This window comes from Aquarana catesbeiana, linkage group LG03 (genome assembly GCF_042186555.1).
Source record: "Aquarana catesbeiana isolate 2022-GZ linkage group LG03, ASM4218655v1, whole genome shotgun sequence".
NCBI lineage: Eukaryota > Metazoa > Chordata > Amphibia > Anura > Ranidae > Aquarana > Aquarana catesbeiana.
The window spans coordinates 265,465,826-265,492,867 of NC_133326.1; the positions used below are offsets into that span (position 1 = coordinate 265,465,826).

Sequence of the window (27,042 nt, forward strand, 5' to 3'; positions counted from 1 at the left end):
AAATGGTTGTGTTGTTTGTTATGACTTGACTTGATATAGATAAAGAACCAATCATATTTCAGCAATCATTTATGTAAAAATCCAGGAACCCCCCAAGGATGCACAAACCATTTCTCATAGCTGAATTTTCTATGGAGCACATACAGTAGCTATGTATATATTGGTAATGGTCACCATGTCTGATGTGCCTTTTACCATTGGTTATCATTTTTAGCGCTGCATTTCACTTTTACTTCTGTTTACAATATTGGTCATATTTTATGTAGCTGCTTTTCACATTGGGTTAGTGCAGTGTTATTTATATTTTCTTTCACATACAGTACTACTCTATGCAAGGGGAGCTGTCTAGTTTTCAAAAGGCAAATATATGCCTATATTTTTGGACAGACACTTTTGCTAATTGGACAATACCGTACTGTACACATTACTATTTAATTAGAAGCTTATTAAAACTGCATGGGTGTCATGGCCTTCAAGGGTGAAACTGCAGTTTAGCTCCTTGGCAACTATCTAGATCTGTAAAGTTACTTTAAATAAAGAGACCTATCAGCATTGCTGTCTGCTTTGAGTGCTGTTTAGAACACTTGTCATGAAAGCCAAGATAAATTTTATGTACCCCTGAAAGATATAGGGCTTCAGTAACACTGTATCTTTCCTTATGGTGGATTGGTAATAAATCATGCACAGCAGTCTACAAAAATGTAGGTGTTTTATATTAGTAAAGATTTTTCACATTAACTGTCAACAAGATTTGTCTCCAGCAGAGATAATCACTGAAGTGTACAGGTTCTGAGAGCATAGACTGACACTTTTTGTATGAGATGAATAGGTCTATATTGATTTGTAGGTGTGTTTATTCAGGCAAGGTGCTTTGAAAATTTACTGTGTACAGTCAGTGGTAGTATTCTGAGAGGTGGGTAATGTTTAGAAAAGTCTTAAATAAAGCCAACCAAAGGACATATCACATAGTAACCCCTATGCTGTCCTGCTAAAGACTTCATTCCATATCATACTTTTAAGTATTTTATGAACAATGATATGTTACCTGAATTGGACAAACTCAGATGTTACTCCAAGTTGACATATTTTCTGGCACTGTTTTTTTTTTGTTTTGATTTTTTTTTGCAAATTAGGCATAATTGTTTTCTATTTTTTTTTAATAAGGCTGTATTTTCTACTCTCAATTAAAACTAGTCCTAAAGAACATGACTGCTGCATAAAGGACCACAGTCACAAAAACAGCAGGAATATTAACTACCCTGTTTGCTGTAAATAAACAGTGTCACAAAAAGGAAAGGTCATACTCTATCATGTAAAATAACATTTAGTGGGTGCATGGCCGGCTGGAGCCTAAAATGGACAATGTGCACTGAGGCTCTGAGCATCAGATCAGGCATAAGCGGCTTTAAACACGGACACACAACACACTGACACTGGGAAAGACCCCTAAACGATTCCCCTATTCAGGGGCAACATGGCAGCAAAACAGAAGGATAACAGACTGCCTCAAAAACGCACTGCATTCAAGTTCCATCCCGCAGACCGGCACGGGCAAGATGGCACCGGTGCCACAGCCCTGTCAGTCAGCTCAACTCCTCTCCAGCCAGCAGCAGCATTTCTGCCGACACTTGTGACTCCCCTCCTGGCACTCAGATCACTGGCAGCCCGGCTGAAGCAAGAATGCGGATGGATTCTCCAGCCCCTGTCACACATGAGGTGAGCCAACCATCCTTCTCTCCTGGGCCCCAGAGTGTACAGCCAGGTGATATAGCTATGTTCCCATCCAATAACCAGCCTGTTATGGACACAACACTCAAGGATATGTTAATATTACTGAAAAACACACTGCAATCAGATATGCTGTCTTTCATGCAGAAATTCAAACAGGATGTCACATCTCTGGGAGATAGAGTATCTCATGTGGAACTGCAGATGGGAGCATGTGCGTCTACAGTTAATGATCTTATCGATGCCCAAGCTGATCAGAACGATAAGCATAACTGTATTAAGGATAAACTGGCGGACCTCGAAGATAGTCTCGCTGGAACAACATTAAAATCAGGGGAATATCTATAGGAAATACAGAACCAAGACCTATCCCCGTATGCCCAAAGCCTAATCAAAGCTTTGCTACCAGAGTGTAAAAACATAGAATTGGTCATTGACTGCATCCACAGGCTCTCAAAGTCCCCTTACTTACCTGACACAATACCCAGGGATGTTATACTGTGTATACACTTCTTTCATGTCAAAAAACAATTCATACAAAAAAACTTGCATCATGGGATCCCTACCCAATCCCTACACTCACCTGCAAATATACGCTGACCTATTGCAGCACACTCTGCAGAAACCCAGGCAACTGAATAATATTACCAAAGCCTTGCGTAACCACAAAATGCCATACCAGTGGGTCAACCCAGCAAAGCTTTTGGTCACCTTCCAAGGCTCCATTACCATTACCGCAATGCACCAACTACAAGTTGTGACTGCACTGAAGTCTAATCGTAGATGTCACAAGCTACATTACCCACCCTGGATGTCATTCAGCCCTCGGCTATATAAGAACTCTTTACCCCACTGTTCTTCCTGCACACGTACCATGTCTGTTTGTCAGGAAGCAATCAACACTTTTTCATTATATTACTGCAATCATTCAAAGCTTATCTTCTGTCATCCATTTTTCCTTTTTGTTTTTACCTTGTTTTCAAACACATTACTTCACAATCTACCACTTACAACCACCAACAGCCTAATTACTCGGATAAGTATAACCTCTCCGCTACTCAAGTACCAACGTACCTCTGATATATATAAACACTTGCACTATGGTTATCAAGCTATTTATACCAAGGGGCTTAACCACCCTGCCACAATATCCCTTTTAGAAACAAGCCCTGTCAACCCAATGTGACATTATATGTGCACAGGGTTGCACTTTCATGCAAACCACCAACCCACTTGCTCCCACAAACAATTCCCACATGTTTTCACCGCAAGTGCACCTGCTAAAAAGAGAGGTGTTCTGTTAGCTGTCAAATGCACCATCTCTTTCCAGCTCATCTCTAACATATAAAATGAAAATGGCCGCTATCTCATACTTGTTTGCAAACTGAATGACTCCCCCTTCACCGTTGTGAATGTTTATGCCCCTAACACCCATCAGATCCACTTCTTAAGGAAACTGTACAAGAAAATTGCCAGAATCCGTCAAGGATCTATCATCTGGTGCTAGGATTTCATACTTACTCCAGACCCACAATTGGATACCTCAAACCCATCCACATGGGGGGACCAAGCCTCAGCCCTCTTTTAAGTGACTTTCAGCTATATGATGTTTGGTGATGCCAACACGCCGAAGAATGCGGCTTCACCTTTTTTTCACTTTCCACAATTCCTATTGCCGCATAGCTCTTTTTCTTACAGACCAATGGCTCCTACAAAAAAATCTCCACATCAGTCATCATGACAGCTACATGGTCTGATCATGCTCCCATCTGCATCACCATAGAGGACTGCCCAAAATCTAACCTTGCCTTCCTATGGAGAATGAACTCTCGTCTGCTTCAATCAACTCTTTATGCCAAAACACTCCAAGAGCATCTGGAAGAATTCTTTACCATCAATACCGACTCTGACTCAGCCATCCTGTGGGCTGCACATAAAGCATATATGCGTGGGGTAATTATCAAACTGGGTGCCAGGGCAAAGAGAGAGGACGCAGTACATTGAAAAACTCACCACTGAAATCCAGAACAATGATATCTTAAACCAAAGACACCCCCGGCCAGACCTTGAAACTAAGCTAGGCCGATTACGCCTAGAACTTGGAACACTATTACTTAATAAAATTTGAAAAACAGCAAAAAAGCTTAAGAATTACATTTTACACCTCAGGGAACAAAGCGGGCAAACTCCTATCCCATCTGATCAAGGGTCAACGCCTTAAAGCGGGGTTCCACCCAAATTTTGAACAATATCTGTATGTATTCTCTTCCTTGCCTAGATGCTGACATGCCGTTTAAAAAAATTTAAATCGCCGTAATTACCTTTTATTTTTCTATTCTTCTTTGCACTTCCTGGTTCTCCTCCCATGGGAGTAGGCGTGTTTCTAGCCTCTCCCAGACTCCTGGGAGCTAGTCTCAGGCTTCCCAGGATGCCACTGAGCATGTGCGGGAACGAGCGGTGAATGCTGGGAGCACAGCATTCACCACATCCAGGAAATAAATGCTTGTGGGCTTCAAATGCCCACAATGAAGATGGAAACCGCCTGCAGTGAATAATATAAGTTATTCTTTCCAACGAAATCTGACACAGGCGGACATATTACACACAATATGTGAGTATGTAATGCTGAGAAGAAAAGTTTGTGAATGAACTAAAAAAAAAATAAAACGATAGATAGGTGGACCCCCGCTTTAAATCTCATATTCCCTATCTATTCCACCCAATCTCCAAAGAACGTTTAACCAATCCACAAGCAATTGCTGATGCATTAAGCACCTACTACAGTTCTCTCTATAACCTTAAAAAGGACCCCTCTCTATTCCAACCCCTACCCCAGCCGATATCCGGTCCTTTCTTGACTTAATCTGCCCAGCCTAACAGCAAACCAACTGGAAAATCTTAATAAACCTTTCAGTTGTATAGAAATAAGCACAGCCATCAACTCTCTCCTGAACAATAAATCCCCAGGCCCAGATGGCTTTACTGGGGAATATTTTAAGCATTTTAAACATATATTGTTATTCTCTATCTCCAAGTTTTTCAATGCTGCTGCCTCCTCATCATCTTTTCCCACAGACATGTTGAAGGCTTTGATTGTGACCTTGCCAAAGCCAGGGAAGGATTCCACCTCCCCCCAAAATTTCCGACCAATTTCCCTTCTGAACCACAATTTAAAACTATACGCCAAAGTTCTAGCTAACCGCTTGATTGACCTTCTACCGAACCTCAAACACCCCAACCAATCAGGCTTCATGAAGGGATGTCAAACCTTGGACGCCACCCACCGCTTAATCAACAGCATCCAACATGCAGGAAAAACCTGAGTGCCTTCTCTGCTCCTATCACTGGACGCAGAGAAGGTATTTGATAGAGTGCACTGGTCCTACTTACAAATGGCCTTACAAAAATTTGGTTTCCAGGGTCACATGCTCTCTGTCATTATGGCTCTCTACTCTTGTCTATCAGCTCAAGTATACTGCTCGAAAATGCTATCTAAACCGTTCCAGATCACCAACGGCACCAGGCAGGGATGTCCTTTATCCCCCCTTATCTTCAATCTGATCATGGAGGCGCTGGCAGAGAGTATACGATCTAACCGAGACATAGTTGGTTTCTAGCGAGCACAAAATAAATTTATTTGCCGATGACTTCATCCTCATGCTCTCAAAACAGGCTTCCTCCCTGGCTTAGGTACAGCACGTGCTCACCGAATGCCACAAAATCCTCTATTCTAGACCTAGGCATGCAACTTCCTCGCAAAGTGACTATCCCTGCATGTGGGCAGACGAATCCATACAATATTTAGGAATTCTCTTAACCAAAAACACTGCATCCTTATACCAAGCCAACTATGTACCAATACTGCAATCACTTTTGAAAGACTTAGAAGCCCTAACCAAGCCTTTCCTTTCCTGGTCAGGCCAGCTGACTCTATTTAATATGTGCAAACTTCCACAACCAATATATGTCTTCAGATCGCTCCCTATCCCTGTCCCGGGATCATTCTTTAAATCAACCTAATCCATAATAGGACACTATATTTGGCAGGGGAAAAGATCTAGGTGTCCCCGCAACATACTAACTAAACATCGAAAAGCAGGTGGGTCAGGTCTTATGAACATCAGAGACTACTACACAGCAGCAATCCTAGCACAACTAAAAGCGTGGTTCTCTCCTCACATCAACAGTCCCTGGAAAGAAATTGAATCACTGCAGATAGCGAACCATGACTTATATTCATGGTTACTTAGCAAACCCACCCCAACGCATGGGAACAAGTATCTCTCCCCTATGCTCACAGCATCAGCCCTACTATTTTGCTATTTCCTGCAAAAAAACTCACTAGGGTGTAGGGATTGCCCCTATACGACCTCCACTATCCTTAGCTTTGCTCCTGCACCTCATACCCAATCTATCTATCTGCTCTTGGACTGATAGAGGTATACACCACATACAGGATCTATATGCTCATCCTTATATTGTTCCTTAAATTGTTCATAACTCTACAAAGCACATACTCACTGCCCACCTCTGAATACTATAAATATGTACAAATAACACAGTGCTTAATGCGCAGCCTCCACTTATTTAGGTCTATCCGCAACTCGGCCATGCATTACCTAACTGACCACAAAACATAACAAAAAGGCATTTCATTCTTTTACAATCTTCTCCAAGATAAAGACACTTTTCATAAAACCCTGTCACTGCTCAAATGGGAAGCTGATATAGGAAAACCATTTACAGAAAACCAATGGCTAGATGCAATAAAATCCACCTACAAATCTACCCGATCTGCAAATCTCTGGGAACTACACATTAAAATCACCCTCAGATGGTATGTCACCCCAACTCAGTTGCACAATACTGACCCATCTGCTCCATCTACCCGCTGAAGGCGGTGCGGCGAGCTGGGTTATATATTACACATCCTTTGGGGTGCCAATTATAAGGACTTTAACTAGTTACGGACCGCCTGCCACAGTTGTACTGTGGCAGGTTGGCTCCCCTGCACGAATCACCGTCGTTGTATGTCGGGCGCGTACACATAGATTTGTGGGCACACCGGTGCGCCCATTCGAGAGTGGGGGAGCCAACCAGTGGGTCCGGCAGACTCGATCGCTCCAGAAACGTCAGAACGGGGGATCTGTCAGTGTAAACAGAACCCTGTTCTGTCAAGGGAGGAGAGAGAGATTGTCTGTTCCTAGTGTTTAGGAACAGCGATCTCTCTCCTCCTCCAGTCAGCCCAGCCCCTATACAGTTAGGAACACCTCCCAGGGAACACACTTAACCCTTTCCCTGCCAGTGACATTTATACAGTAATCAGTGGCTATTTTTAGGTTTAGGTCTGATCGCTGTATAAATGTCAATGGTGCCAAAGAAGTGCCAAAAGTGTCCGATCTCCACACTGCAATGTCGCAGTCCCGCTAAAAATCGCAGATCACCGTCATTACTAGTAAAAAAAAAAAAATAAATAATAATAATAAAAATGCCATAAATTTATGCCCTATTTTGTAGACGCTATAACTTTTGCAAAAACCAATCAATATACGCTTATTGCAATTTTTTTTACCAAAAATATGTAGAAGAATACATATTGGTCTAAACTGAGGAAGAAATTATTATTTTTATTTTATTTTTTTGTTGGATATTTATTATTCTAGCAAAAAGGTAAAACCTTTTTTTTTTCTTCAAAAATTCAAATTGTCGGTTTGTTTATAGTGCAAAAAATAAAAATCGCAGAGGTGATCAAATACCAGCAAAAGAAAGCTCTATTTGTGGGAAAAAAAGGACACCAATTTTGTTTGGGTACAGTATCGCACAACCGCACAATTGTCAGTTAAAGCGACGCAGTGCAGTATCACAAAAAAATCACCTCAATACTGGCCACTTTCACCCCCTTCCTTCCCAGACCAATTTTCAGCTTTCAGTGTTTATGCACTTTGAATGACAATTACTCAGTCATGCTACACTGCACCCCAATGAAATCATTTTGTTCACACAAAAAGAGCTTTCTTTTGTTGGTATTTATTCATCACTGGGTTTTTTATTTTTTGTGATAAGCGAAAAACGAGTGAAAATTTTGAAAAAAAAACAATATTTTCTACTTTGTTTTAAAAGAAATCCAATAAAATCACATTTGCTCCTAAATTTAGGCCAAAATGTATTCTGCTACATGTATTTGGTAAAAAAAATCCCGGTTTGTGTGAAAGTTTAGTCTACAAGCTATACCACGTATCATTTAAAATTGATCAATCCTGATGTACTGATGACCTATCTCATTTCTTGAGGCCCTAAAATGTTAGCATAGTACAAATATCCCCAAAATGACCCCTTTTTGGAAAGAAGACAGTCCACAGTGAATTTTTTGAAGTTGCAATTTTTTCCACAATGCTTTGGAAAATGAAGAAATGTTATACATATATTATTTTTTTTACAAAATTGTCATATTTACAAATTATTTCTCACACACTGCACGTGCATACTTGCAATTACACCCCAAAATACATTCTGCTACTCCTGAGTATGGCGATACCACATGTGTGAGACTTTTCCACAGCCTAGCCACATACAGAGGACCAACATGCAAGTAGCACCTTCAGGCATTTTAGGAGCATAAATTACCCATCTAATGTCATGACTACCTATCACACTTTTAAAGGCCCTGGAACACAAGGACAATGGAAACTCCCACAAAATGACCCCATATGATCACTGGTACAGATGTGTGTAGATGTTTGTGTTCAGATGTTGATCACTGGGACAGATGTGTGCAGATGTTGATCACTGGGACAGATGTGTGCAGATGTTGATCTCGGGACAGATGTGTGCAGATGTTAATCTCGGGAACAGATATGTGCAGATGTTAATCTCGGGAACAGATGTGTGCAAATGTTGATCACAGGTACAGAGGTTGATCACTGGGACAGATGTGTGCAGATGTTGATCACTGGGACAAATGTGTTTTACTGTTGGGGGGCACTGTGTTGGGACACTGTTTTACTGTATGAGGAAACTGTGTGGGGACACTGTGGTTTACTGTGTATGGACACTTACTGGGTGATTAGTGAGTGTAAAGTGCTTTACACTGACTGATCCCTGCTGGCAACACAGACCAGCTCTCCTTCTCACTGACAGGCTCCATGTGAGGAGAAGCAGAGCCGATCAACTGACAGCCAGCTCTGTTTACATCACACGATGGCTGTGATTGGACACAGGCATCATGTGATCGGGGTAATCACAGAGCCTTCCTGCTGAGCGGTGACGAGCTGTATCCAGGGCACACAGGCACACTGGGATCGTGCGGCTGTGGGGGGCACATGGCCGCGCGATCGCGCTTCTTCTAAAGGATGTTCAGGATTGTCCATTCAGGACGAAAGGCCCACCCGGCCATTTATGTACAGTGGCCGGGTGGGAAGAAGTTAAGGGGGCAAATCCTTCTGGTCCTTATATCTACCCTAGAACCCTCTGTTGCCTTAAATTCCCATGTAACCAACTGAGATTATGAGAGATTATGAGAGGGCTCATTACTTTCTTAAAGGTTTGATATACACTCATCCTACTGCGTGATAAATGTGATAAGTGACAAGACGTTTTGTTATATGTAAATGCATGTTTTAATGTATTTTGTTTTCTTATTTGGAAAAATTCTATAAAAACCATTGAAAAAATATATATATATAGTTAATAAAGATTAAAAATGTAGTTATTAAAGTCAACTGCACTCAAAGCTGCTATTTAAGTTATATTCTGTGGTTCCTTGCAAATATATTTACAGACTGGCAATCTCTCAGAGACTCCAGTGGAAAGATATCCCCTCCAGAATCTCCATCTTCACCATTACAGAATATTAAAATGCCATACGATGCTGTGCCACTTCCCCAGTAGAGTCAATAAAATGTATAAAAAAAAATAGAAAGACCAACCATCCCAAATTCTGCGGACTTATTCTAGGATTTTAAGACTAGCACTCATTACAACACCCTGTTCCAACTCTTTGCACAAACTGTCTAGTATAGTGATCTGCTGCCAACAATAGGTGCACAGTCCTGGCAACAGTAGGAGGTGGAAAGAACGCAGCAATGCAGAATACTCACTACAGTGGAAGCTAAATCAACAGTGTTTTACCCCCGGTATCTGTATGTTGTGCTTAATTTTAAACGTTTAACCATTACCTGGTTACTTGTTAAATGCATCCATAACTTAAGAGAGCAGACAATGATCTGCTTCAGTGCACGGTATTTAAAAAGCACTGAAATTAATAGTACATACTGCAATCATACACGGAAATTAAACACATAAGCAGGCTGCAACCTGGCCAAACTGCCTAGTGTATACTGCAAACATACTCTTTTACCTCCCCCAGTGGCACTAATGTAAGTCATTTGCATTGTGCAAGTGTGCATTGTTTGGCATGCTCATAATACATGCCTACACACACCATATTACCAAAAACATTGGGACTTCTGCCTTTACCCGCACATGACCATTTTTCCAGAAGCGCATTTGTCAGGTCAGCGACTGATGTGGACGGGAAGGCCTATGCTCAGAGTCTCTGCTCTGATCCATCCCAAAGGTGTTCTATCGAGTTGAGGTCAGGACCCTGTGCAGGGCAGTCAAGTTCCTCAACCCCAAACTCGCTCATCCATATCTTTATGGACCTTGTTTTGTGCACTGGTCTTCAGTCATGTTGGAACAGGAAGAAGCCATCTCCAAACCGTTCCTACAAAGTTGTGAGCATGAAATTATGCAAAATGTCTTGGTATGGTGATGCCTTAAGAGTTCCCTTCACTAAACTAAGGGGCTAAGCCAAAACTCTGAAAAACAACCCCACATAATAATCCCCCTCCACCAAATGATTTGGAGGGTTGGCCCAATACTTTTGGCAATATAGTGTGGATGAGCGAGTTTAGGTGGATGAACTTGACTGGCCTGCAGAGTCCTGACCTCAACCCCATAGAACACCGTTGGGATGAATTTGAGCGGAGAATGCGCTCCAGTACTTCTCATCCAACATCAGTGCCTGACCTCACAAATGGACTTCTGGAAGAATGGTCAAACATTTCCATAGACACACTCCTAAACTTTGTGGACAGCCTTCCCAAAAGATCTGAAGCTGTTATAGTTCAATATTGAACTGGCCCACCCTTTGCACTAAGGCTGAGATGCCATTAAAGTTAATATGCGTGTAAAGGCAGGTGTCCCAATACTTTTGACAATATAATGTATCATTGTTTGTGTGTAGGCTGTTCCTAAACTTTTTCAGACTATCAGTAAACATTAGAAGCATTACAACCCCTATCTTGTGTAATGCTTGAGTTGTTTACAGGTTGTTTTTAAATGAATAAATAAAAAAAGTGTAGTTTACTTCATCTTGGAAGGGCAGACCATCTTGTGGAGTACAGAGTCATTTGAGCAAGCAAAATATGGGTGAGCTGGCTTTACTCTTTCCAGGGTGTCCATCCTGATCAGGAGGAACTGAGGAATCCAGCAATTTTATTAATGAGAGGGGAGTATGTGGAAGAGAAGGAGGTTGAGAATAATCTACTGAACCCTATTGTTTGTGACTAATCTCCCACTAAACGATAATAAAAGAGACCACTGACACCATAACTGTTGGTTGTTTACATCAATGGTTACTATTCAACCTACTGACACCTATTCCTTCTACTGACAGTAAAGATTAGGCAATTTTTCTTCTACTGATCAACAGAACCAATTCAAAAAACAAAACTATGTGTAATGGCACTTTAATTACCCCTTAAATGGATAAATATACATTCCAAAAGCTCTTTTAAAAATTCTATTTTATCAGTGTAAAAATTCATAAAAAAAAACAAAAAAACAAAAACATTATACATAAGACAGCAAGTCTACCATGCGTCTCTCATTTGAGGAGATAGAGGATTTGTAGCATGGAGATTCTCTCAGAATATGCAATGTGTGATCAACAACACTAGGGCATTCTCCCTCCCACTGACCAGTTACATATTTTATATTGTCCTGACCACTGTGCCCTGCAAGCTCCATTGTATGTCATATAGCCTTGACTCTGTAATGTATGCTGTACATTATACGCCTGACCAAAGAAATGTATTATCTCAACAACTACTGGTTTTTAAGTAGTTTCCAACTGTTTAAGTGACCTACTATCATATGTGATGTTACAGCTATATTAAACCCAAAAGAATACATTATATTGCAGCTTACCAATTTATGAATGTGATGGCTGCATTAGCTTTCTTTTTTGGACTTTATTTCCTTTATTTTTGCCTGGTGATCCTGCCAGTAAGTCTTTTACTTTTGATCAAAACAAGCTGTCCTGCAATTGTAGCAGTTAGAGAACTGAGACAAATCATCTACCACTGAGAGAGGTGCTTACAATGATCAGCTTTTATTAATTTATGAAAAATCTTTATCCCAAAAGTAATAAAACTGTTGTTGTAATTGATTAAAAAGTGTTAGCTGGAGTTTGGCTTCAATTTGTTAGTGTATCTAAATGTGCTAGTGTATCTAAATGTGCTAGTGCATCTAACACTACCCTCCCCCAGGATGACAATGTTGCCATCCAAAGGTATCTCTGTTGCTCCTTCATCCAGAATAGGCACTCTAATACAGGAGGTGTGTCACTGACCAGATTACCAGGTGAAACTGAAGGAAAACTAGCCTAAAACAAAATGCAGCCACTACATGACTAATGATTGGTAAGCTGCAATATATGACATTTTTGGATTTGAGTTCAATAGCACTTGAAAAGCCAACCCACCTTATTATTAAAATAGACCGGGCAGGAGCACTGCTGTCCTGGATGGAAGTCATATTACAGCCTCCCACTCCCGCTCTAGGGGTTATGCAGCAGCATGACCTGTGTACCGCTGTGTCACAGAACGTTGTACCGGGCTTCTGCAGGCTGTGGTACCATGTGATCGCTGTGATAAATCACAGCAATCACACGTCAGTTGTAAACAATGCCTGTCATTCACGGCCATTGTGTTCTATTGTGATGATCTTTGTGATTAGTTAAAGTGATCGCATGGTACAGAGCCAATCACAGTGGACCTGTACCTTATGATACATGTGGTCAATTACAGCTATCACAATTTTACACAATGGCACATGAATGGATGCCATTCACAGTTTCACAGTGTAAACATGATTGCTTATATAATGGTCATCACTGTAATAAGCAAATCATAGTTTAAAAAAAATCCTGATCACCTCCCCAGAGCAGTACCATGTTGCTATGGTGACACGGTACTGTCCAGATGACAGCATGTAAAAAATTAAATTGTAAAAAAATTAAACAAAACTGAAAAAAAATATTTATACTGTAGATATTAGATCTCTTACCAAATACATTGGAATGTCTTCTTTCCGGAAATTGGTAATTTGGAGGGTATTGGTACTAGCATTTTAGGGCCTCAAGAAATGAGAAGCAGACAATACATCAGGATTGATCAATTTTCAAAAATATATACCATAGATTATAGACTCCATAACTTTCACACTTTAAATAATATACACTGATTTGGGGTTATTTTTAACAAATACATGTAGCAGAATATACTTTGGCCTACATTTATGAAGAAAGATTTATTTGCAAAATTGTATAACAGAAAAAGATGTTTTTTCAAACTTTGATATTTTTTTCATTTATATAACAAAAATAAATGAAAAAAAACAAACAAAAAAAACCCAGTGATGATTAACTACTTCCCGCCCGGCCTATAGCAGAATGATAGCTGGGGAGTGGTTCAGTTATCCTGACTGGGCGTCATATGACGTCCAGCAGGATAAGCCACGGGGGCGGTGTGGTGTGTCACTATGACACACCCCATCTCCAATCATGGTAAAGAGCCTCTGACGGAGGCTATTTACCATGTGATCAGCTGTGACCAATCACAGCTGATAACAGCCTGAACCAGGAAGTGCCAGTAATCGGCTTTCCTTGGTTCACGCTGACAGGGAGAGCCGATCGGCGACTCTCCTGTCAGGGGAGGTGTGCACTAATAATCAGCACATTGATTATCAGCGCAGCCAGCCCAACAGAGGCGCCCACCACAATGCCAATGAGTGCCCACACAAATTGCCAATTAATGGCCATCAAAGTGCCAATCAGTACCCATCACTAATGCCTGTCAGTACCTCATCAGTGCTGCCTATCAGTGCCATCGATTAGTGCCCATCAGTGTCACCTATTAGTGCCCATCGGTGGTGCCTATCAGTGCTGCCTATCAGTGCCCATCAGTGCCGCCTATCAGTGCCCATCAGTGCTGCCTATCAGTGCCCATCAGTGCCGCCTATCAGTGTCCATCAGTGCCCATCAATGCTGCATATCAGTGCTGGTTATCAGTGCCCATCAATTCTACATATTAGTGCCTCCTCATTAGTGCCCATCAGTGCTGCCTCATCAGTGCCCATTAGTGCCCGTCAGTGAAGGAGAAAACATTTTATAACAGAAAATGAAGAAAAACACATTTTTTTTTTAAAAATGTCAGTGTTTTTTAGTTTGTTTAACAAAAAATAAAAACCCCAGAGGTGATCAAATACCACCAAAAAAAGCTATATTTGTGGGAAGAAAATGATAAAAATATAGTTTGGGTACAGTGTTGTATGACCGCGCAATTGTCATTCAAAGTGTGACAGCGCTGAAAGCTGAAAATTGTCCTGGGCATGAAGGGAGGAAATTGCCCTGCATTGAAGTGGTTAAATATCACCAAAAGAAAGCTCTAAAAAAAGCTTTCTAAAAAAGCTTTGTCTAAAAAAATATCATTTCATTTAGGTAGAGTGTTGCATGGCTGTTGATTGTGGACCAGTATTTAAGGAATATTTTGTGCGTATAACTGTTGCACACATGCACAGGGTATACTGCAAGTAAGCTTAGGGTCTATTTTACCTAGGCCCCTTTAGGTCACAGCCAATATTTTTTAAGATTTAGCCTCACCCAGTTTGTTGACTGTGGCAAAAAAAGTCTCTCTCTCTCATGTTCTAAAGATGGAAGGTATGTACATGCTGCTGTGGCTAATTAAAGTGCTGTTCAAACTGTTGGCGCTTTATAAATCCTGTATAATAATAATTTTGGGAAATGGAAAAAATGGGGGCAGGCAATTCAATCCAGTAAGGTCAACTAAACAATTTAGAGTGACAGTGGCCTTCAAATTTACTAAGCAGATATTAATTCATTAAACTGTCAGAAAAAAAAAAAAACAAAAAAAAAACAGTATGTGACACATATTCCCTTTTCTACACCCAGGGCAAAAAATACATTCATGAAAGTGTATTCATGGAAAACAATCTGTTAACAGTGAATGGATGGATAATTTGGGGCTAAAAATAGTAGAAGCAATATATCAGTGCTCGAACAAGTGGCGCCTTATGGAAATGATAACATGGTTAGGTCTAATAATGTAACTACTTCCCACTGTATTTATAATCTCCATGATAATAAATAGCACAAAGTGTTTCTTACAAAAAATCTGCAACTAGGTCATTATTGCAGCATCAGTGTATTGTTAGTGAACTCCATGTCTGACACAGTTAATACAACATCTTGGTCACATCTATCAGTTATCAGTAACATGCAGGCTTTAGGTATTTGTGGTGTACAATAGGGTGTGAATTACAATTCTGTTGCTGTTGGGCTTAACAGCAGGAGTCTGAATTTTGTAGCAATTTACAGATTTCTTGTTGCCCTGGTAACTTGGTATGCTTTAAGAGAGATTAGAGAATCCCTACAACTCCTGGTACCCTCTTGGGTGATTATTAAGACAACTAACTACCCAATACTTAATCTGAACAAATGATTTCTTTTGCTTAAGAACCCATTTCCAAACATGGCAATTTGAGCAATTCTTTTGGCAAATGATAACGTAAAGATAGGCACGAAACATGTGAAATACTGTATATTGTTCCTAAATCATATTTAAAAAATCACTGCTGACAGAAAAATATCTATTTGGTGTCTATCATATTTATTGCACGATAGGATATTCCACAAATTACCATGTAAGCTTTCCAAATTTAGCAGTTCTGAAATATATGTGAATGTCATATAATGTATTTTTTTCCTCTTTATAAATAACTTAATTTGCTTTTACCTGGTTCCAAAAATTTCATGTTGACCCTATTTACCCCCAGTAGTGGAGACTGATGAGATCTTCCTTATCTTAACCTTATCTAAACTACAACTAAGATCTCAACAAATCTATGCATAGTCTCAAATCTCAGTTAACAGAATGCAATACTGTATGTGCATAGGAAACATCATCATGAGTGATGCAATATTCTCCAGGTCTGTGATATTTAGAATACCCCCAGTACTTCTCACCAGTGTTGTGCAAAATGCATGCAAATTTTAGATATGGTATAACTTAAAATTTCAGAAAAACTAAAACGGAGAGGCCATTGCTTGCATTGCTGCTCAAGCTGTGACTGCTTTCTAAACAAAACAAGCTATAAGCTCATCTTTTGTTTTGATGCACACGCACTGTATTTAACGGATTTAAGCCAAACTTCAGTTTGGCTTTAAAAGGGTATCTATCGGAATAAAAATATGGATGCTGTCATTATAGGCTTATGTTTAAAGGTGCTTCCTCCATGAATGACATTCTAATTCTTTGTAACATATTGAGCCAATGACCCAGAACAAGCATGTGCCTATTGGATGTCCTGACACCTGTTAGACACAGGGTTGTTCCAGATCAGCAGCAGGTCATCACGAGGAAAGAAAAAAAGATGACAGCTCTAGATCTTACACCTATAAAAAAACAGTCAGCAATCGCAGCATTCATATTTCTACCCTGACAGCATCCTTTTCCAGTTGTGTAAAGTGAGAGATATTTGTGCAATTTTTACATTTACGAACCGCAATTAAAATATTATGTGCAAACTGTAGTTCCCTATCACTTTAATTCCAATATTTAGAGAGCACGTAGGCTGCTATTGCTGACCTCTAGAAATGCTAATTTCCTTGCTTACATACTCATTTTATTGGTCTAAAAAACACAGCTTACTTTACTGAGCTGAGATTATGCATAGATGGAGATCTCACCTAAAGCGTTTGTTACCTCAACATTTCATATTCCTGATATGAGCCTGCTGTACCATGTACTTGTATGAAAAATTATTCTGTTCCCCTTGTATTGCTTCCTTTATGTGAAATCCCTAGTGCTTCTGCCAGTCCCTCTGCTTTCCTATTAAAAACTGACCACACTAAGCAGGAGAACACACCATGATCAGTTCACTAGCTATGCTGGGAACTCAGCCTGCTCTCCTCCAATGATGTCCTGACATGCCTCTGCTACACAGCCATTCACTGGCAAGCTCAGTGTACTGAAGCTTCTCCTCCCCCAGTAAATGTTTTATTTGTATCAACTTTGACCTTTTCATAATAAACCCTTATGTTGAAAAGTGTTAACCTTGTCTCTAAAGCTCTTAATGCAAGCTATAAACTAACCTGCCTCTTGAAGGGCGCTACTGTAATATAATAATAATAATGCAGCTGAGAACAGAGGGAATGTGATCATTTTATAAAAAAAGCGGAAAAAGGTATAACTTTTTTTTTATGTCTATGAAAAAAATGTTTTGCCTTTCATTACTATTTTAAACTGAATGGGTTGTTTTACAAGGTGATCATTTACCAATCACTTTAACGCATACATGGTTTGAATCCCAACCACGACACCACCTGCCTGGAGTTTGCATGTTCTCCCTGTGCCTGCGTGGGTTTCCTCCGGGTGCTCCGGTTTCCTTCCACACTCCAAAGACATGTTGGTAGGTTAATTGGATCCTCTTTAAATTGGTCCTAGTATATATGAATGTGACCTTAGATTGTAAGCTCCTTGAGGGCAGGGACTGATGTAAATGTATAATATATATGTAAAGCACTGCGTAAATTGACAGCGCTATATAAGTACCTGAAATAATAATAATAATACTTCATCTACTCCAATGCATGATCTGGGTCAGTGACTCAAGGAAATTAAACAAAAAACAGAGAGGTAACTAACATAAGGTTGTCACAATGGAGGTGGTGTTATTCCCAATGCAGGTACACTGTTTAAAAGTTAGTTGCAGCATGTTGAGGACTTCTTTAAGTCACCCTTTATAAGAAGATTTTTTTTCAGCAAATCCACATGCCAAAATGGAGATCAGATATTCCGCGCTTAGGATCAATGTCACCAAGGAACTGCAGCCCCCCAGGCAAAATGGAACACCGAAGTGAAATCCACCTGAAACAATATGTTCTAAATAGGGGAATGGCGCTGTTCACAAACTATAAAAAACAAAAAACCAACAACCCAAAATAACACCAAGAAAAATAAATGGATAAAAAATATTAATAAGTGTATGTGAACAAAAAATGTGAAATGTGCACCAAAGTCCACAGCAAGTGTAAACTATAAAAAACAAAAAACCAACAACCCAAAATAACACCAAGAAAAATAAATGGATTGCTATGGACTTTGGTGCACATTTCACATTTTTTGTTCACATACACTTATTAATATTTTTTATCCATTTATTTTTCTTGGTGTTATTTTGGGTTGTTGGTTTTTTGTTTTTTATAGTTTGTGAACAGCGCCATTCCACATGCCAAAATGATCAATGGATCTGGAGATATAGTTAAATAAAATAATTTGCTCTTAACACTGTATGTAATAATTGAATGTGCCCTCCAAAGATTTCAAACCTTCCCCATTTTTTTAATGAAGCTGTCAAAAATATAAGTGTTTCAATGGGAGGGTTAGAAGGTGGGGGACAGGGCTAAGGTTTTATAGCAAAATTCAAGATTTGTATAACTCTACATGCCTATGATGGTGCATGGGTGCACCGATTGTTTTGACAGCAGAATTAAAGGCTTAACACCTACCTTTGTTGCAATGATCCAATGCTTGCAAGGTCCCTAGTGATACCAGTGGCAGTAAAGAGCTGAAAAACCATGTGATTTGGTGAAAGTTGGTTGAAAATGTTCTGCCGTGTGTATGCAGAACAAGTTCACGGCCAATGCCCTTCAGACCAAAATCCACAGAAAAGCCATATGGGAGTCCAATCGTGTGTATGGGGCTTTAGAGTGCCTGCATTCTAAATGAAGTAGTAAAGCTGTCACCTCTGGACAACAACAATGTCAGTCTGGGGAGAGGGTAATGTTAAACTAGCAGATTTAGATGGATTTGACTAACAAATTGTAGCTGAACTCCAGTTAACACTTTATAAGCAGTTACAGCAAACTGTTGTTTTTTTCTTTTGGGATAAAGTTTTTGCATAAATGAATAAAAGCTAACTCTTGTATGCACCCCTGTCAGTGTTATAAGGTTTCTCTCAACCCTCTATCTGCTGCTTTATCTGAACAGCTTGTTTAAGGAAGTTAAAAAAAAAACAGACTTATTGGCTGGATCAACAGGTGAAAATAAAGAAAAAAAATATATATCCATATCTAAGAGCTGCATTTTCATAAAAATAGTTTCTAGGTTTAATACCACTTTTAGCTTTTTATTTTTTTGTCATTATGTGCTCAGTTTGAAATGTCTGGGCTTGTGACAGGTTTATGTGAAGAATCCTTAGGCTTTGGAAAAGTGGTGCATGCCATGAATGCTAGTGCCTATAAAAAAAACATACAGAACTGAGGAATTTGGCTTTCCCTGTTGTGCTTCAGAGAAATTTCAAATATATCTCAGCATACCATTCAGTTAATGACTACTGACATCTTAAAGTGAACCGATAGGAAATGGTGTTTAGTGGAGCTGCAAAGCAAGAAAATAGCTCTGGCTACAGGTGACAACAGCTGGACATTTTGTTATCCCCTACAGCTTTTGATGATTCCTGAGAAAATTAGAAAATGTAATAGTAAAAAGAGAAAAGTTTGGGCTCTTTTAGGAACCAGATCTTTAAAATGGTCTAGTTGTTCAGTGACAACATTTCAAAAGGAATAGGAGATGTGAAAGAAACCTCTTATAACAAACATGGAGGCTGAACTGAAAATATCAGTTGCCTTGTAGTCAATATTTGAGTCACTGGGTAGAAGTATGCAGATCAAAACTTCTGACTTTACTCCAGCTTTAAGGACCCCATACTGGTACCAAGTCAAGCAATAAAAGCCAGGCAACTAGAATTTTTAGGATGAGGTCAACAATGACAGACCCGTATTAGTCTTTAAAAGTTGGTTGTATAATGGTATTTCCAAGAAAACACTTTCATTTCCAAGAAGACTCACTTCTTGCACATATTACACAGAGACTCTTCCCAGTAGTAAAGATGTGAAATGTGAACTCTCATTTTTTTAGAGAGAGTGTATAGTAGGAACAATAATTATGTCATGTTATAATATGGTGGTGATTTGAAGTATTATGAATTGTCACTTCTTATTTCCCTTTTTGTAGTACTTTTTTTCTAAGGTATTTTAGTGAAAGATAGAGAGCTGATGTAGGTTAGCTATTGCTTAGCTCTACCCATAGGGTTAATGTTGTGTGTGAAATCACTACAGGCTTTTTATCCAGCAGTTATAGTTTTCATCAAAGGTTATAAATCCTGTCATTTTCAATGCCTAAGTGTAAGTCACCAGGCCAACATTGTATGCCTACCTGTGAAGCGACAAGTGTTGGGTAATTAAACATACGTGACAGCCGACGCTACAGTATGGAGATGCCATTCTGCATTTTATAAAACAAGTCACACCATAACAGCTCAAAATCATATTATGATATAAAACACATGTCATGAATCAAGCCAGGCACCTATATATATTCCCATGCATCATGACAATATCACACATAATTGTTTATTGATTAGGGACAGAAAGACAGAATTTCATTGCTTTTACAAAGCAATTCTTTTTATTGAGTTTATTTTATTAAAGTCTGAGTAAGACTTCAGATTTCAATTGTGAAAAGGCCACAAAATGTGCAAGAAATAATTTGTAACCATATCATGCTCTAAGAAAAAAATATATGAAAACACATATTTCATATATTTGATTTTTTCAGATCCCAAAAGTTTACACATGTTTGTACCAACAATCCAGAGAGCACAATGTCAGAGTTAGGTATATTTTAGGTTTATTTCTATTAAATAGTTTAAAGAGGAATTGAAGTTCCATTATAAGAAACAGTAAGCAGGCAGGCTTTTATTGCAGAAGAGACATGCACTGTCTCTTCTGCAATAAAATGCCCCTACCTGCCTGCTCGCTGTCTTCTCTGATGCTGTAAACTGAGATGCCTATGTGCATTAGTAACAAATCCACAGCTTACAGTGCCGGGCCAGTGCCAGGATGACTAGCTCCTGTGCATGCGCAGGAGTGACATCATCCCCCACTGGCTAATAAAGAGGCTTGAAGTCTGGCACTCAGAGGAAGATGCCGGCACCAGCAAGGGACTGTTGGGCAGGTAAGTATTCACCTTTTAGTTACATTTTAAGTGTTTAGGGTAGAAAAAGGATTAAACACTGGATTTAGATTTTAGATCAGGGATATGGCAGTTTCACTTTGTCAAGCCACTGGCACAAAAATCTTATATATATATATATATATATATATATATATATATATATATATATATATATATATCTGACAAATAATTCCCAGAGTACTGTGTAAACTGAATTTTAACTTTGCATGGGAATTTTCATTTCACTTATTGAATGTAGTGGAAATTCACTTTGCAAAGCATACCTCACCGAGTGCAAGGATTTAAAAAAAAAAAAAAAAAAAAAAAAAAACAGGATTTTTCCTTGCGCATGGAGGATTTAAGTCAGCAGAGCAGCATTTACTAAGCCAAGGGTGGACAAAACCTAGTGGCCAGGTCATCATGGTGATAAAAAAAGTTCCCTGGTGACCAGGTATTTATATATATATGACAACTGCCACTAGATGACACCTACTAGAAATGGGATTTCCTCGTTGACTTTAGTTACTTCAACAGCCAGGGATCCTAGAAGAAATAGGATCTCTCCAATCACTAAACGTTTAGAAAACAATAAATCTGAATTGCAGACTAACAAACTCATGTGTACACATATCAAACTATGCAACAAATAAATATATTATAATTAAATAAAAAAATAAAGCTGTTTCTAAAGAAAGATTATTTATTTGTACATAACTGCATATGGATCAGTACTGTGGAAGTGAGAGCACATGTGGGTCGGTACTGTAAGAATGAGAGTATATGGGCCAGTACTGTGAAATTAAGTGATAATGTGGGACAGTTCTGTGAGACCAAGAGAAAATATAGGGCAATAGTAATGTGTGTGTGCACAGGGGTCAGTACTGTGCATATGTGCTATTTTTTGTGAATTTGTGTGTTTATGCCACTTAAATAAGTTTTGGAAATTCCATGATTACCACCTGTAATTTACTGGCTCCTAAAATGCTTCAGCTATCAACTAGATCTATGCAAGATTTATCCAACCCTGCCTTAAGCTAAGAGAAAATACCCTTGCAAAGGGAAAATTCACTTTGCTAAGTGAACGACCTATACTCCTTGAATAAATTAACCACATTCAATTATCTAGAATGAAAATATCAATCAGTTAAAAAAATGTAGTTATTATTGTTTGATATATATTAAAAAATAATATACATGTACTATGTGTAATGTATTAATATCCAAATTTTCCAATATTGTGACAAACACCTAGACAGCACCCTGAAATGTTGCCACTACCCCCTATGCACACATTATTACAGAACCCAAAGGTTTATTTGTATCTTCATTATTTTCAAATTAAACAGGGATGAGGTGACTTTTGATCACCCATGAAGTCATCATGTAATGTTTGTCTTAACCAATTTAAATAATAACTGTTTAAATAATAGTTTTTTTAATAAAAAAAAAAAACAAAAAACTTTAAAGTAGGTTAGTAAGTCTAAAGATGTGTGTTCTTGCTCAAAAGAAGATAATCTTAAAACTTTAGAAATAAATTAGTAACAAATCCACTGTATATTCTGTTTAATGTGGATCCTTTTCTACATGCATGGGGGTTCTGAGTACATGAAATTATACTGGAAACTGATATTTTCAGTGAATGAACGGAGAAGTTATTTGATTGAGAATGCAGTCATGTTTATACGATGATGACTTTCTGAATTATTCAGGCACTTAGATACAATTATTATGAGCTGCTGACATGATTTTTACATTGTATATGATTAATTGGGCAGAGGGTCTAATATAGGTGATTTGCAGCTTGTATGAACTTTAAGAAGTTTTAATATATTTATAATGGAACTTTTTATCTGTATATTAAATTGGTGCCTGTTTTTATTAATTAATTTTTTAATCATTTCAATCATTTAATAGTTTGAAATATGTAGAATTCACCTACACAAAAGTTAAATTTGTATTTTTTTTTTCCTTTAGGTTTTTTTTTATTTCGTATTACTGTTCCAGGTGAACTGCAATTGGATAGCTTGACCTGTGGCACTGGGGTCTTGGATTCAATCACCACTAAAAAAAAAAAGGGATTTGACAGCTCAGTGAAGAGGAAATTCCAAAACAAAGCAATGAGTTAGACCATCCTGGTTTGAGGTTTAGTAGAGTTAAAAAAAAAACCAAAACATATCTTGTGCTTGAATTAAAGCTGGTAAAAAAAAGCCAAATACTTAAAAAAAAATGCCAAAACGCTTTTTATATATCATCTATAAAATAACTTTGTGGACACCTTTTACAAATAAACAATGCAAAATTCTTATTAGCGTGCCGTGATGTTATTATATATTATTAAAGTGTAAATATGGCCAGGTTTTGGTCATTCAAATATTTACATATTAACTTAACTCCTCACTTACCTGTGTAGCTGCAGGCAATCTGGAGGAATTAACCATCAAAGTGCAATAGCAAAAGCACTGAAGTTGTTGTCTAAGGTCAATGTCACACTTGCAGTCCTACCTTTGGTGAGGGATTGCTATAGACAACCCAGAGGAGTTGTAATGGCTTAGACCAGTGATGGCGAACCTTGGTACCCCAGATGTTTTGGAACTACATTTCCCATGATGCTCAACTACACTGCAGAGTGCATGAGCATCATGGGAAATGTAGTTCCAAAACATCTGGGGTGCCAAGGTTCGCCGTCACTGGCTTAGACTAATGTCCCACTTACAATCCAAGAAGTCTCCAACAACAGGATCGCTAGAATATGCAGAGAAAAACACTCACCTGCTTGAATGAGTCAGTCCCTCGCTGGCTGGATTAATGAGGGATTGCCCTCTCACTGCTGACTTATGTTCTAAAGCATGATTGGCAGCAAGGTAGTGATGCCTCACTACCAAAACCTGAGGGAGCAACACATACAAGCAGATGAGTGTTCTTCCTGCATGTTTTAGCAATCCTGTTGCTGGTGTTTTCTTGGATTGTAAGTGTGACATTACTGAAAGCCATTGCAACTCAACCTGCTCCCCCTCCCAGATGAAAATAAGCCTAATTCCAGGTTTCTATTCTCTAATATTGACACAAACTACAAACAGCAGGCAGGTGGAAAAAAGGATACGGCTTTGGTTCACATGACCTTGACACATTTAAATATGTCTCTTCCCGTAAAAAGGTTCTCTTTTTGTTGTTGTAATTGCAATACACAGTATCCACAGCTGTGTTACTTTCTGATACACAGTATCCATGATTTTGCTGCTCACAAGTATTATGTGACATCGGCATAAAAGTATGAAAGTGTTACAAAATACTACGCAAAACTAAAATAGTAAAACTGATACTCTCAAACATTCTTTACAAACTTGCTTTGTCAATTTAAAAAAATCTCCAGGAAGAGGCCTGCTCAGTGCTCAGAGAAGAAATCCCCATAGTATATCCTTGTTTGCTCACATGTTTATATAGCCAATTACCTATTGCCTTCAATCATCCATTCATTCATAAACTGCCTGCGGACATAGCTGTAGTTGAACTTGCGTGGTTTGCAATAAACATATAATCCCTGACTGCTTATTCACAGTGGAGCATCCACAGCTAAAAAATGTATACACTCATCAATAAACTCCACATGAAAGATTAATTAAATCTTTAAAATGGTGATATTTGTTAAGGCTTGTTCAACTCGTAGCATTTCTGTGTGGCAGCTACCATTTAACAGATTTTTCCTGGTATTTTTTGTTTTTTGTTTTACAAGGAAGGTCACTAGGACTCCTCTTAACCCTCCGACTTTTTATAGGCCTGAAACTGGCATGCATAATGAGCTAACACATGTCCATAGCCAATTTAAACATACATACTAGGTCCAATTTAGACCAAAGTAAAGTCACCAGCATGTTTTCGAAGTGTAGTAGAAAAGCCACACCTGCAAACCAATGCATATAGCATTGTGGCCAAGATTCACACCAAGATCTCCAGCACTACAAGGCAGAAGTGCTAACCACTAAGCCAATGTGCACTTGATAAATATATAGTGAATCCTAAATAGACATATTAAGCAAATGTACAGTGCCTTGCAAAAGTATTCACCCCCCTTGGCTTTTTACCTATTTTGTTACATTACAGCCTTTAGTTCAATGTTTTTTAATCTGAATTATATGTTATGGATCAGAACACAATAGTCTAAGTTGGTGAAGTAAAATTAGAAGAATATATACATAAAACTATTTTTCAGAAATAAAAAAACTGATAATTGGCATGTGCGTATGTATTCATCCCCTTTGTTATGAAGCCCATAAAAAGCTCTGGTGCAACCAATTACCTTCAGAAGTCATATAATTAGTGAAATGATGTCCACCTGTGTGCAATCTAAGTGTCACAAGATCTGTCATTACATATACACACCGTTTTGAAAGGACCCAGAGGCTGCACCACTAACCAAACACTGCCATGAAGACCAAGGTACTCTCCAAACAAGTACGGGACAATGTTGTTGAAAAGTACAAGTCAGGGTTAGGTTTTAAAAAAATATGCAAATCTTTGATGATCCCTAGGAGCACCATCAAAACTATCATAACCAAATGGAAAGAACATGGGACAACAGCCAACCTGCCAAGAGATGGCCGCACAGCAAAACTCACGGACCGGGCAAGGAGGGCATTAATCAGAGAGGCAGCACAGTGAGGTAACCCTGGAGGAGCTGCAGAGTTCCACAGCAGAGACTGGAGTATCTGTACATAGGACTGTGACAATAAGCCGTACGCTCCATAGAGTTGGGCTTTATGGCAGAGTGTCCAGAAGAAAGCCATTACTTTCAGCAAAAAACAAGATGGCACATTTTGAGTTTGCGAAAAAGGCATGTGGGAGACTCCCAAAATGTATGGAGGAAGGTGCTCTGGTCTGATGAGACTAAAATTGAACTTTTTGGCAATCAAAGAAAACGCTATGTCTGGCGCAAACCCAACACATCACATCAACCAAAGAACACCTTCCCCATAGTGAAACATGGTGTTGGCAGCATTATGCTGTGGGGATGTTTTTCAACAGTCGGGACTGGGAAACTGGTCAGAGTTGAGGGAAAGATGGATGTTGCTAAATACAGGGATATGCCACTCTGTGTGATTTGAGGCTAGGACAGCCTTCCAGCAGGACAATGGCCCCAAACACACTGCTAAAGCAACACTTGAGTGGTTTAAGGGGAAACATGTAAATGTGTTAGAATGGCCTAGTCAAAGCCCAGACCTCAATCCAATAGAAAATCTGTGGTCAGACTTAAAGATTGCTGCTCACAAGCGCAAACCATCCAACTTAAAGGAGCTGGAGCAGTTTTGCAAGGAGGAATGGGCAAAAATCCCAGTGGTAAGATGTGGCAAGCTCATAGAGACTTATCTAAAGCAACTTGTGATAGCCGCAAAAGGTGGCTCTACAAAGTATTGACTTTAGGGGGGTGAATAGTTAACAACGTTTTTTGTTATTTTGTCCTATTTGTTGTTTGCTTCACAATAAAAAAAAAATCATCTTCAAAGTTGTGGGCATGTTATGTAAATTAAATGATGCAAATCCTCAAACAATCCATGTTAATTTCAGGTTGTGAGGCAACAAAACACGCAAAATGCCAAGGGGGGTGAATACTTTGGAAATGCACTGTATATCTGGTAATAATATACCCACCAGTGATTATCCTTAACTATGACACTAACTATGACTATACATGTAAATGTGAAAACCAACCTAACTTAAAATCAAATTGTTGTTCCACCATTGGCAGCCAGGCTATTCACAACATAATACCCTTATTTACATACCAATTCCATTATAAAATCATCCCATATTACTTTTAAAAATAAAGAATAATTAATAAAATAATGAAGTTAATATTAATATGGGCTTTAAAGTCTAGACTCCGCACATATCCGTCCATGGTGACCTGAGATTGTGTGTTGAGTATGTGCTCTGAGCACAC

At 38.9% G+C, this 27,042-nt stretch overlaps 1 protein-coding gene across 1 annotated transcript in view; it reads right to left on the minus strand.

Moving 5' to 3' along the window:
• Positions 1-27,042, minus strand: part of TRHDE (thyrotropin releasing hormone degrading enzyme) — a 1,580,966-nt gene that overhangs the window by 1,392,870 nt on the left and 161,054 nt on the right. The gene's annotated exons all lie outside the window — the stretch shown is intronic.